The sequence below is a fragment of the Bombina bombina genome, chromosome 9 (assembly GCF_027579735.1).
Source record: "Bombina bombina isolate aBomBom1 chromosome 9, aBomBom1.pri, whole genome shotgun sequence".
NCBI classification, from domain to species: Eukaryota; Metazoa; Chordata; class Amphibia; order Anura; family Bombinatoridae; genus Bombina; species Bombina bombina.
The window spans coordinates 236525138-236540689 of NC_069507.1; positions in this window are offsets into that span (position 1 = coordinate 236525138).

Here is a 15552-nt window from a genome sequence, read left to right on the forward strand (position 1 = left end):
GAAATTAGTGAAGTCGTGATCAGTGAAGTTGTCTGATCCGGTTGTATTAATACTCTGTGATTTTAGAAAGAATTTTTTTTAAAACTCTTGTGTGTTATTAAAAAGGATATATTTTATACGTTTCTTTTGTTGTACTTTTGTACTCATTGGATACATCACAATTGGTGATATTGTTTTATGTAACCTGTATAAGGAACCTGCGGTTTACTTTAGCCTTCATTGGTGCTCCTATAATCCTTTTGTACTGAGCTATCGAGCAGCTTGCAAAGGAACAAGATCTTCCTGTCTATAAATCAGTCCAGATTGGAATGCATAGAAAGAACTGTTTCCAGAAAAATGCAAGTGAAGTCTGTGTTGTGTGATTATTTTATTAGGTTTATAATGCTGTTATGCAAATGTTTTTGTTCATTTAACTTAGTTTAATTATATATTCTGTGTTGTGTGATTATTTTATTAGGTTTATAATGCTGTTTAGCATTTAAAGTCTTCATTTCAAAGCTTTAAAAATAATGTATTAGGTGTTACTTATGACAATTTTGAGAGGGGCCTGGAACCTAACTCCCTCACTTCCCATTGACTTACATTATAAACTGGGTTTCAATTTACAACGGTTTCGATTTACAACCATTCCTTCTGGAACCTAACCCCAGCGTAAACTGAGGGCTACCTGTATATATACATTTATATATGATGTTTTTTTGGTACAACATATATGTATACCTATACATATATATATATATATATATATATATATATATATATATATATATAGTATATATATATATATATATATATATATATATATATATATATAGGTATGCATATATGTTGTACCAAAAAACATCATATATATATATATATATATATGTGTGTATTTATAAATAAATAGAACATATTCTGTAATGTGAAAAACATTGGAATGTAAAATATTCATGCGGTTTTGCGTGCGAGTAGGCTGTTTCCACTTTTTTTGCTCTATTGACTTCTATGGGGGAATTCATTATCACGCTGCTATATTGTAAGATTGGCATTTTATGCTCGTCGGGTTCGCATGCCAGTAAAAACAGTCTACTTTCAACTTGTAATATGAGCACAACCCTACGCGCGGAAAAAGCTTACTAGTGAAGTTAACGCTCCACTTGTAATCTGGCCCTTTGTGTTCTTGACCTTTCCTGATGACAACATATTGAAACAAACAGAAGAAAAACAAATGATAATAAAAAAAAATACGGGGCAAGATATTTTCAAAGTGCATGGTATTCCTTAAAGGGACAATCAAGTCCAAAAAAAATGATTCAGAAAGGGCATGTAATTTTAAATAACTTTCCAATTTTGCATTTTCTCAAGGCTCTGTCCTTGCTTTGTTCCCTTGGCATTCTTAGTTGAAAGCTAAACCTAGGAGGCTCATATGCTAATTTCTTAGAACTTGAAGGCCACCTCTAATTTGAAAGCAGTTTGACAGTTTTCACCACTAGAGGGCACTAGTTCATGTGTTTCATATAGATAACATTGAGCTCATGCACGTGAAGTTGCCTAGGAGTAGCATTGATTGACTAAAACTCAAGTCTGTCAAAAGAACTGAAATAAGGGGGCAGTTTGCAGATGCTTAAATACAAGATAATCACAGAAGTAAAAAGTATATTATTATAACTGATTTGGTTATGCAAAACTGGGGAATGGATAATAAAGAGATTATCTATCATTTTAAAAAAAATTCTGGTGTTGACTGTCCCTTTAATTTTCATAGGTGTGTGCCTATGTGTTCATTATCTGTGTATATCTACTCATTACCATTATATAGTGCAGCATACTCAAGTGTATAGATACTAACATTATTATACAGTGCTATATACTCATCAGTGTATAGATACTCACATCATTATACAGTGCAGCATACTCATCAGTATATAGATACTCACATCATTATCCAGTACAGCATACTCATCAGTGTATATATACTAATATCATTATACTGTGCAGCATACTCATCAGTGTATAGATACTCACATCATTATACTATGCAGCATATTCATCAGTGTATAGATAGTCACATCTTTATACTGTGCAGCATACTCATCAGTGTATAGATACTCACATCATTATACTGTGCAGCATACTCATCAGTGTATAGATACTCACATCATTATACAGCTCATTATATCCATCAGTGTATATATACTCACATCATTAAATGGTGTAGCATACTCATCAGTGTATAGATACTTACATCATTATACAGTGCAGCATACTCATCAGTATATAGATACTCACATCATTATACTATACAGCATACTCATCAGTGTATACATATTCACATCATTATACTGTACAGCATACTCATCAGTGTATAGATACTCAAATCACTATACAGTGCAGCATACTCAACAGTGTATAGATACTCACATCATTATAAAGCCCAGCATACTCATCAGTGTATAGATACTCACATCATTATACAGTGCAGCATACTCATCAGTGTATAGATACTCACATCATTATACAGTGCAGCATACTCATCAGTATATAGATACTCACATCATTATACAGTGCAGCATACTTATCAGTGTATAGATACTCACATCATTATACAGTGCAGCATACTCATCAGTGTATACATACTCACATCATTATACAGTGCAGCATACTCATCAGTGTATAGATACTCATATCATTATACAGTGCAGCATACTCATCAGTATATAGATACTCACATCATTATACAGTGCAGCATACGCATCAGTTTATAGATACTCACATCATTATACAGTGCAGCATACTCATCAGTGTATAGATACTCAAATCACTATACAGTGCAGCATACTCATCAGTGTATAGATACTCACATCATTATACAGTGCAGCATAATCATCATTTTATAGATACTCACATCATTATACAGTGCAGCATATTCATCAGTGTATAGATACTCACATCATTATAAAGCCCAGCATACTCATCAGTGTATTGATACTCAAATCATTATACAGTGCAGCATACTCATCAGTGTATAGATACTCACATCATTATACAGTGCAGCATACTCATCAGTGTATAGATACTCACATCATTATACAGTGCAGCATACTCATCAGTATATAGATACTCACATCATTATACAGTACAGCATACGCATCAGTGTATAGATTCTCACATCATTATACAGTGCAGCATACTCATCAGTGCATACATACTCACATTATGCTGTACAGCATACTCATCAGTGTATAGATACTCAAATCACTATACAATGCAGCATACTCATCAGTGTATAGATACTCACATTATTATAAAGCCCAGCATACTCATCAATGTATAGATACTCACATCATTATACAGTGCAGCATACTCATCAGTGTATAGATACTCACATCATTATATTGTGCAGCATACTCATCAGTATATAAATACTCAAATCATTATACAGTGCAGCATACTCATCAGTGTATAGATACTCACATCATTATACAGTGCAGTATACTCATCAGTATATAGATACTCACATCATTATCCAGTACAGCATACTCACATCATTATACAATGCTGCATACTCATCAGTGTATAGATACTCACATCATTATACGGTGCAGCATACTCATTAGTGTATAGATACTCACATCATTATACTGCACAACATACTCATCAGTGTATAGATACTCACATAGTTATACTGTGCAGCATACTCATCAGTGTATAGATACTCACATTAGTATACTGTACAGCATACTCATCAGTGTATAGATACTTACATTATTATAATGTACAACATACTCATTAGTGTATAGATACTTACATCATTATACTGTACAGCATACTCATCAGTGTATAGATACTCACATCATTATACAATGCAGCATACTCATCAGTGTATAGATACTCATATCATTATACAATGCAGCATACTCATCAGTGTATACTCACATCATTATACAGTGCAGCATACTTATCAGTATGTATATGTATATATATATACTTACATCATTATACTGTGCAGCATACTCATTAGTGTATAGATACTCACATTATTATACTGTACAGCATACTCATCAGTGTATAGATACTTACATTATTATATAGTGCAGCATACTCATTAGTGTATAGATACTCACATCATTATACTGTACAGCATACTCATTAGTGTATAGATACTCACATCATTATACAATGCTGCATACTCATCAGTGTAGAGATACTCACATCATTATACAGTGCAGCATACTCATTAGTGTATAGATACTCACATCATTATACAGTGCAGCATACTCATTAGTGTATAGATACTCACATCATTATACAGGGCAGCATACTCATTAGTGTATAGATACTCACATCATTATACAGTGTAGCATACTCATCAGTGTATAGATACTCACATCATTATACAGTGCAGCATACTCATTAGTGTATAGATACTCACATCATTATACAGTGCAGCATACTCATTAGTGTATAGATACTCACATCATTATACAGTGCAGCATACTCATTAGTGTATAGATACTCACATCATTATACAGTGCAGCATACTCATTAGTGTATAGATACTCACATCTTATACAGTGCAGCATACTCATTAGTGTATAGATACTCACATCATTATACAGTGCAGCATACTCATTAGTGTATAGATACTCACATCATTATACAGTGCAGCATACTCATTAGTGTATAGATACTCACATCATTATACAGTGCAGCATACTCATTAGTGTATAGATACTCACATCATTATACAGTGCAGCATACTCATTAGTGTATAGATACTCACATCATTATACTGTACAGCATACTCATTAGTGTATAGATACTCACATCATTATACAATGCTGCATACTCATCAGTGTAGAGATACTCACATCATTATACAGTGCAGCATACTCATTAGTGTATAGATACTCACATCATTATACAGTGCAGCATACTCATTAGTGTATAGATACTCACATCATTATACAGTGCAGCATACTCATTAGTGTATAGATACTCACATCATTATACAGTGCAGCATACTCATTAGTGTATAGATACTCACATCATTATACAGTGCAGCATACTCATTAGTGTATAGATACTCACATCATTATACAGTGCAGCATACTCATTAGTGTATAGATACTCACATCATTATACAGTGCAGCATACTCATTAGTGTATAGATACTCACATCATTATACAGTGCAGCATACTCATTAGTGTATAGATACTCACATCATTATACAGTGCAGCATACTCATTAGTGTATAGATACTCACATCATTATACAGTGCAGCATACTCATTAGTGTATAGATACTCACATCATTATACAGTGCAGCATACTCATTAGTGTATAGATACATCATTATACTGCACAAATGCCCAAAAAGACTAAAATAGACCAAAATAAAAACATGTACACGTTGAACTAGTAAATCTTTTTTTTCAGTGGGCGTATCACCACATCTTGTAGGGCACTCCCCACTCAAATCACTGATCATCTTTTCTTATGATACCAAACCTCCCCCTTTTGTAACAAGTGTTTTGACATAAATCAATACAAGGTAACCAATATCCAAGTGATCTGAGAAATAATTAGTGCCCAGATCTTGAAATCAAATTGACTGTACAAGAAAAGAACGGATTTTCAATTAGCTGTAAAGCAATTCTGGTGAGAAGATGAAAGATAATATAAATAACTGTATTTAATTGTATGTTATATTAAAGTGTCAGTAAACCTCAAAAATAATTTTATATAATTCTGCACATAGTGCAGAATTATATACCATTATATTAGCGCAATCTTTATAAACCCTTTTATTCCCTTTGAATTTTTTTTTTAAAAAACGGCTGTTTTACAGACCCACTTTCTGTACTCTGCTGAGCGGGTCTGTTTTATTCACACAGCGCATCGGGCCAGCTGTATAGTCACAGCCCGGCCCGACCGCGCCATAACACTAAGTGCAGCTCGCTCCTGCTCCGTCTGAGAGCAGGAGCGAGCTGCACTGTGTATAATGGCGCAGTCGGGCCGGGCTGTGACTATACAGCTGGCCCGATGCGCTGTGTGAATAAAACAGACCCGCTCAGCAGAGTACAGAGAGCGGGTCTGTAAAACAGCCGTTTTTTTTTAAATTCAAACGCCTAGATTTAGAGTTTTGTCGGTAAAGACCCGCGTAGCTAACGCTTCTTTTTTTTCCAGCGCACCCTTAAGACAACTCTGGTATTTAGAGTTTGGGTTCAGCTCCTAACGCAGCCACATTGTTTCCTATGGGGAAACACTTTCTAAGTCTGCACCTAACACCCTAACATGAACCCCGAGTCTAACCACCCCTAACCTTACACTTATTAACCCCTAATCTTCCGCCCCCGCTATCGCTGACACCTGCATTATACTATTAACCCCTAATCTGCCGCTCTGGACACCGCCGCAACCTACTTTATAGCTATGTACCCCATATCTGCTGCCCCTAACACCACCAACACCTATATTATATTTATTAACCCCTAATCTGCCCCCCCCCAACGTCGCCGCTACCTAACTACAATTATTAACCCCTAATCTGCCGACCGGATCTCACCGCCACTATAATAAATGTATTAACCCCTAAACCGCCGCACTCTCGCCTCGCAAACACTATAATAAATAGTATTAACCCCTAATCTGCCCTCCCTAACATCGCCGCCACCTACCTACAATTATTAACCCCTAATCTCCCGCCCGCAATGTCGCTGCTACTATAATAAATGTATTAACCCCTAAACCTAAGTCTAACCCTAACCCTAACACCCCCCTAACATAAATATAATTTAAATAAAACGAAATAATATTTCTATAATTAAATAAATTAATCCTATTTAAAACTAAATACTTACCTACCAAATAAACCCTAATATAGCTACAATATAACTAATAGTTACATTGTAGCTATTTTAGGATTTATATTTATTTTACAGGCAACTTTGTATTTATTTTAACTAGCTACAATAGCTATTAAATAGTTATTAACTATTTAATAGCTATCTAGTTAAAATAATTACATAATTACCTGTAAAATAAATCCTAACTTAAGTTACAATTAAACCTAACACTACACTATCATTTATTATAGTGTCGGCGAGATCCGGTCGGCACATTAGGGGTTAATAATTGTAGTTAGGTAGCGGCGATGTTGGGGGGGCAGATTAGGGGTTCATAGCTATAATATAGGTGGCGGCGGTGTCCGGTCGGCAGATTAGGGGTTAAAAATTTTTATTAGAGGGTTTGCGATGTGGGGGGGCCTCGGTTTAGGGGATCATAGGTAGTTTATGGGTGTTAGTGTACTTTGTAGCACAGTAGTTAAGAGCTTTATGTTCCGGCGTTAGCCCATAAAGCTCTTAACTCCTGACTTTTTTTGGCAGTAGGAGTCTTGTCGGTAGAGGCTCTACCACTCACTTCTTCCAAGACTCCAAATACCAGCGTTATGCAAATCCCATTGAAAAGATAGGATATGCAATTGACGTAAGGGGATCTGCGGTAGCCTGGAGTTGCGGAAAGAAAGTGAGCGGTAGACCCTTTCCTGGCTGACTCTAAATACCAGCGGGCGGTAAAAAGCAGCGTTAGGACCCCTTAACGCAGCTTTTGATGGCTAACGCCAAACTCTAAATCTAGCCGAAAGGGAATAAAAGGGTTTATAAAGATTGCGCTAATATAATGTTATATAATTCTGCACTATGTGCAGAATTATATAGCATTATTTTTGAGGTTTACTGTCCCTTTAAGGTTATTGATAATCATAGTAGCAGTCTACATTTTGCTATTAAAATATATGTGACGTAATACATTTATGCAAATAAATCATTAACATTTTCCTTCTTGTACTGTTAGTGTAATTGGGAGTACTACGTCAGCTAAACATCGGCCAACATCTGCACTTTCAGTGGGCGGGGGGGATGTATTCCTACACAGCGCAAACAGTGCGCTCACTGAAACCAAATACGCTTTCTGTGTTGGAACACTTCAAATAAGGCCTGTGTGACCTTATATTCCCTAAACATAAACTAACTGCCTCACACTGGAAAGTTTTGCAACTGAAAAGGTGGCAAGATAAACATGACTGACACCCTACTCACAACCTGTACCTCAGAGATTGGAATGCTGTGCTGTGTCTGAAGCAGAGAGCCAGGTTTCTGTGAGAGCCAGAAGGTTGAGAGAATGGCATTGTATCCCAATCAAATTACAGGTTACATTCCCTGGAACGCCAAGCTAACTCCCTCAGAACACCTACACCTATGTCATACTCTAACTATACTCACCCTAGAACACCCAGCTATCTCCCTAATACTGCCTACACCTACGTCATGTCTTCTTAACTAGAGTCCCCTGAAATGCCCAACTAACTCCAACACAATGCCTACACCTACTTCATGTCTTCCTATACTCCCACTGGCATGCCCGGCTATCTCCTAATACCAAAAAAACAAAACCCTATTATAACTATAGGAGCTATGTTGCTACATTTATGTACAATGTTAAAATGAAATGCATTGTCATGTATTGTCAGGGTACCAGGAATCAGGCTGAGACCTGAATTGCAAAAATAATCACACCTTTATTAATAATAATAAAAAAGTCCAAAAGCCAAACAACAAGCTAGAAGTCAATGCCAGAGCTGGTTGTCAGATGAGCTGGGTCAGTAACTAAGAGAACAGCAGAGTCAGGAGCAAGCCAGGGATCAGGAACCAGAAGGGACGTCAAAGAAGCCAGGTAATACATAGGAACTGGAACACATGGGACTTTATTAAGCTAATGATGACGTGTAGATTGAAAAGAAAAGGTGACCGAGGACAGAGCCTTGAGGTACCCTAACAGAAAGTGGAAAGGGGGCAGAGGATGCTCCAGAGAAGGCTACACTAAAGGTACGGTTAGATAGATAGGTAGAGAACCGCGAGAGAGCTGTGTCGCAAATGCCAAAGGATTGGAGGGTTTGGAGCAAAAGAGGGTGGTCGACATTATCAAAGGCTGCAGACAGATCAAGGAGGATAAGCAGAGAGAAGTGGCTTTGGATTTTGCTGTAAGTAGGTCATTGGTAACCTTAACGATTGCTGTCTCTGTGGAGTGATGGGATGAAATCCAGACTGCAGTGGGTCAAGGAGGGAGTTTAGTGTACGGCAATGGGATAGACGTGCATATACTAGCTTTTCAAGGAGCTTTAATGCAAGAGGGAGTAGGTAAATAGGGTGGTAGTTGGATGGGGAGGTTGGATCGAAAGAAGGTTTTTTGAGGATAGGTGTGACCAGTGCATGTTTTAGAGATTAGGGAAATATACCAGTGCTGAGGGAAAGGTTGAAGATGTGTGTGAGTATAGAGGTAAGGGGGTTGAGGGGACAGGTAGTGAGGTGGGAGGACAGTATAAGGGCAGAAACTTCTCCCTCGGTAACTGGGGGAAAAGAGCTAAATTTATGGCTATTTGGGTTTTGGATGATTTGATCTTTTGAGGGGGTGGGAGATTGGTAATATTTTGAGAGCTGATTTAATTTCTGATGGAGTCAATTTTGTTATTGAAGTGGCTGGCAAAATCTTGAACTGAGAGAGAAGTTGTATTGAGAGGTGGGGGTGGGTGAAGAAGAGTATTGAACATGGAGAACATACGTTTTGGGTTAGTGGAAAGAGTAGAGAAGTATTGTTTCTTATAAAGATTAAGGGCAGAATAGTAGGAGTTCAAGATGAACTTGTAGTGAAGAAAGTCAGATGAACTGTACTGTGTCAGAGGAGTGTGCCAGGGCTGAGGATGAGTGTGTGATTTCTGATATATGGTAGGTGGGGCCAGATTGGCAATGACTGAGGTAAGGGTATAGTTATAGTGGCAGATAGATTGGTCAGGAAAAGGAGGGGATGGAAGAGAGGAGAGATTTGAGAGCGATAGGGAGGTGTTGCTGATCTAATGACTTAATGCTTCTGTGAAGTTTGGTATGAGGGGTAGAGGGAGGGGGAGTTGTAGGTAGGGATGTGATCTTGCAAGTGAGGAGATGATGGTCAGAAAGAGGAAAATGGGAGTTTGTGAAATTTGAGATAGTGCATCGATAGCTGAAAATCAGATTGAGGGAGTGACCATCTTTGTGAGTGGGAGAGTCAGTCTATTCTGACAGGCCGAAAGAGGAAGTGAGTTGCAGAAGTTGTTTTGCAGAGGAGGCAATGGGATTGTCAAGAGGGATGTTGAAGTCACCAAGAATGAGGGCAGGGGTGTCTAAGAAAAGGAAATAAGGTAGCCAGGCAGCAAAGTGATCTAAAAATTGAGTTGAGGAGCCAGGGGGGGGCGGTATATGGCTGCAACATGTAGAGGGAGGGGAGAGAATAAGCAAATCATGTGCACTTCAAATGAAGAAAATGTGAGGGGAATAAATGGCTGTATTTGTTGAAAGGTGCAATGAGAGGAAAGTAAAATACCAACACCACCTCCTTGTCTATTACCAGACCTAGAAGTGTGGCTGAAGTGGAGACCCCCATGTGACAGTGCAGCAGTGGATGCTGTGTCTGAAGCAGAGAGCCAGGTTTCTGTGAGAACCAGAAGGTCATAGATAGAAGTGAGCTAGAAGTGAGCTTGTTGCAAACAGAGCGAGAGTTCCAAAGTGCACAAGTGAAGGGGGTGGCGGCTTTAGATGCAAGAGGAATGAGAATAAGGTTACCAGAGCTTTGTTTCTAAAGTCTATTGAAAGGCACACATGGTTGTGCAAGGCTAGGGAGTTGTGGGGGGACCAGGATTAGGGGAGATGTCACCAGCAGCTAATATGAGCAAGATGGAGAGTGTCGTAAGATGAGACGCAGATTTGCAGTAATGAGACTGTTTTTGGGATGAAGGGCAAGGGGGAGAGAGAGTCTTTAGGAGTGTGTGAAGTTTATGAATACAAAAGTAAGGTGAGGTTAAGAGAGATGGGCTAATGAATAGTGCAGTTGGTGAGGGGGAAAGAGTAATTGAATAAGCAGTTTGTTATAGAGACAAATGGTAGCAAAAAGGAATATTAAGATATTGAGCATTATTACAAACTAAGCAAACAGTGGATAAAACACAGTATTACAACAGAACTTGCCTTATCTCTTGTCCAATCCTTGTTCAATTCTTGTGTAATTATTTTGCCTAATTGTTAATGTCTCACTAAATGTTCACTTAATAGATGTGAACATATGATGTTACAATACTGCTATCTAAACCTGCAATATTAACCCCTGCAATGCTACCCCATATCAGTGTTACATTTATTGGACATAGCATTCAGCTGATTGCAATACATTATGATGATCATGATCAAAGACAGTCAAAATGCCAATTTGGAAAATTTGATTCAGGCTGAGATAAGTTAAAAAAACAGACAATAGAATTTGGAGGAGGCTGGGGTTATACCATTAGTGAAATAATACATTTAGGAAAGGTTCGAACATCACATAGATAAAGACAAGATATGAGCAGTGTAAATACATAATATTTAACAGACTACAGACACATACCAAAAGAGAGACCTAGGGGTCGATTTATGGAGCAGCGGATGCTGCTTCCGACCCAATCTGCTTCAGGTCCGCCTGAATTGGAAGTTAAGAAGCAGCAGTCTTAAGATCGGGTTGATTGACACCCCCTGCTAGCGTGAATGTGCAGGGGGCGGCATTGCACAAGCAATTCACTATAAATGCTTGTGCAATGATAAATGCCGATAGCATATGCTACAGCATATCATGTCTGCCCGCACATTGATAATTCAGCCCCCTAGAGTGCAATTGACACAGAAAACAGGGAGTTTGGCAGGAGTTGAATGCAGGACCCAATTCACATACAATGAATCTGCACCCATGTGGAACGGAGTTGCTGGAGATGCTCCTCCAAAGCTGGAATACCCTGAGACATGAATGAACCAGGCAACAAGGATGGTTGAAACCCAAAATTCATCATGAACAGGGACAACTGGGAGGAAGCATTGATAGCACTATTATGAGTGAACTCTGCCCAAGGTAACAGGTCAGACCAGTTATTGTGCTGATCTGAGACGTAAAAAAGAAAAAGCGCACAAGGCAAGACTCAAGTAAAAGATTTTAATATAACAGATTGCACACGCAGAGCTATTGCACTTACTAGAAATTTGTAAATAAAAAGTCTTCAGATAAAGCGTTCAATTGTTTGCACTCCTCGTCACTATAGGCTGAGATAGACTGCCTCTTACTGCTGCATCAAAGTAAACAGAGTTTTCAGGATACCCTGTGAGCGTGCTTGGTGGCTTTGTGAGGACAATGAGACTTCAAGACAAGGACACTTCCAAACTGTCAGCTGGTTCCTTACGCGTTTCCCCCAGTCAACGGCCGGGCTTCTTCAAGAGGATAAAAAAATGGATGTCTCTATAATTGCGCTCTTTGTATTTAAAGGGCTGTCTACCAATCAAATCATGCGGGTGTGTCTGGCAGGTACCAATTGTAACAATCCACGGTTCTCACAATCTCCTCAGCTCAGCAGAGTAAGTTCTGTGTTAAAGGTTATACTCAGCTGCTGCTTTGAAGAAGCCCGGCCGTTGACCGGGTGAAACATGTCAGGAACCAGCTGACAGTTTGGAAGTGTCCTTGTCTTGAAGTCTCATTGTCCTCACAAAGCCACCAAGCACGCTCACAGGGTATCTGGAAAACCCTGTTTGACACTTTGATGCAGCAGTAAGAGGCAGTCAATATCAGCCTATAGTGAGTGACGAGGAGTGCAAACAATTGAACGCATTATCTGAAGGCTTTTTATTTACAAATTTCTAGTAAGTGCAATAGCATCTGCATGTGCAATCTGTTATATTCAAATCTTTCACTTGAGTCTTGCCCTGTGCGCTTTTTCTTTTTTATGTAACCACAAACGGAGCCAAGGTTGGGAATCACCAGGCTGGACTAAAGCAGCACAGAACAGGCATCTTGATTGTCCATTAATCTAAGTGATATTCATCAGAGTTCGAAAGGAATCAAGGCTCTTTTATACAAAGACTTTGAAGCATTTGGACATTCATTTGAGTCATCCATTATAAAATATATCCTATGTATGGACACTAAAATCAGAGGTACTGTGACTCTAGCGTTAACCTATATAGAACATTGTGTATAAAAAGTATGTATTCAAATTTGAATACTAAGTAATTTTCTAGGTACTAAAAATGTATTGAAAATATATTAATAAGGTACAGTTATTATATATTACATATATAATTGATAGAATTACAGTAGAACTGATTATAAGTTTTGCCGTGGCTTATTACATTATTATAAAACTTGTAAAATGACTACCTTTACAGCATACCAAAGCATAGATCAGAATATAGCGCAATCAACTTTTCCTATAGTCTTATGATCTGAGACATAGCAACTGAGGAACTGTTCCAGAGCTTGGTTAGACCGTTCCTCAGCCCCATTGGATTTAGGGTGATAGGCCGAGGAGAAGGAAAGCTAAATTCCCATTTGGACACAAAAGGATGCCAAAATCTGGAGTCAAACTGGCTACCCCAGTCCGATCCATGTAAGCAAAAAACCTCCCGGGCAAAAATTGAATCAAGCTGAAATTTTGGAAAAACGGTCAACAACCATCAGGATAACAGTATTGCCATTGGAAACAGGAAGGTCGACAATGAAGTCCATGGATAGATGCGTCCAAGGTCGCTCACCATTAGCAATAGGTTGGAGAAGACCCACAGGAAGTCATCAAGGTGTCTTATTCTGAGCACAGACTGAGCAGGAGGCAACAAACGCAACAACAATCAGAATGGAGACCTGGCCAACAGAATTGTTGAGTGACAGACCAAATTATTTGGTTCTTGCCTGGGTGACATGCAGCTTTAGGATAGTGGTAAGTGTGCAAAAGTTTGGTTTGAAGATTCTCAGGTACAAAGCACTTGCCACTAGGTTTCTATGGAGGGGCATTAGTTTGTGAAGCCAGGATCTCCTACCGCAAGGGAGAAGTCAAATTGGTATGTATGGTGGCCAAAATATGGTCAGGAGGTATAAATGGATTGGGTACAGAGTCCTCCTTGGACACAAAGGCAAATATTGTTGAGAGAGGGCATCAGGCCTAACATTCTTACTACCAGGCAAGTAGGAGACCACATAATTGAACCAAGACAAAAATAGCGCCTATCTGGCCTGTCAGGGCGACAAACGTTTAGCTTCAGATAGGTAAGTCAAATTCTTGTGGTCAGTGAGGGTGACCAATGGTACGCTAGTACCTTCGAGAAGGTGCCTCTTTTCCTTGAGTGCCAAAATTATGGCCAGTAATTCCCTGTCACCAATTTCATAATTGCATTCCACTGGGGATAATTTCTTAGAGAAGAAACCACATGGATGCAAAGAACCCTCAGGCATAGGGCGTTGAGACATAAGGGCGCCTACTCCTGTCTCAGATGCATCAGCCTCAAGATCGAAAGGCAGGATAGGGTTAGGATGAGCCAGAACTGGAGCAGCAGCAAAGGCAAACTTAAGACTATCAAAGGTCTTCATGGCAGTAGGTGACAAATGGAGTGGCTCATTCTCTTTACGGGTCATGTCTGTGATAGGTTTGACAAAGGAAGAAAAGTTTTTAATAAACTTTCTACAGTAATTGGCAAAGCCCAAAAAACGTTGAATAGACCGAAGACCAACTGGGCGAGGCCACTGCAGAACTGCAGATAACTTTTCAGGATGTATGGAGAACTCTGCAACAGAAATTACATAACCAAGGAAGGTTACTTGAGTTTGATGGAACTCACATTTCTCGAGTTTACAAAACAGGCCGTTCTCACATAGTTTCTGAAGTACCCGTGTGACAGAACGGCGAGCCTAAAGTGTGGGTGAATGTATGAGGATATCGTCTAAGTACACCACAACACACTTTTGCAACATATCTCGGAGGACATAATTAATACATTTTTGGAAAACAGCAGGAGCATTGCATAGGCCAAAGGGCATAACAAGATATTCATAATGCCCACCTCTGGTGTTAAATGCTGTTTTTCATTTGTGGCACTCTTTGATCCTAATGAGATTGTAAACTCCTCTAAAATAAAGTTTAGAAAAGATCTTAGCTCCCTTAAGGCGGTCAAAGAATTTTGTGATGAGCAGAATAGGGTAAGCATTCTTAATGGGATTATGTCCCCTATAGCCCATACATTGTCTTAACTCCTCCAATTGAGATACCAACGAAGTGTACAAGACTTTGACTGGTTTCCGTCGACAAGTGGAAATACATTGCAGAGACCATGACAATATTTCTGACCTATGCCAGTCGAGACTAGGATTGTGCTTTTGGAGCCAGGGATAATCCAGAACAACTGGAAAATGCAGAGAGTTTATCACCTGGAACTGGATAGTTTTAAAATGGAGAGCCCCAACAGCCATGGATAACGGAGCAGTTTTGTGAGTAATGAGTGCGGGCTGAAGGGGCCTGCCATCAATGGCCTCAATGTCAAGTGGAGCGGACTGAGGCAATACAGGAATGAGTGCTGTGATACAAAATCCCTGTCAATGAAATAGCACGCAGCACCAGAGTCTACAAGAGCCTGGGTGACTATGAAGAAGCCCACCCAAGAAAGGACAACCGTGACCAAAGGTTTCTCCTTTAGTGTTTCC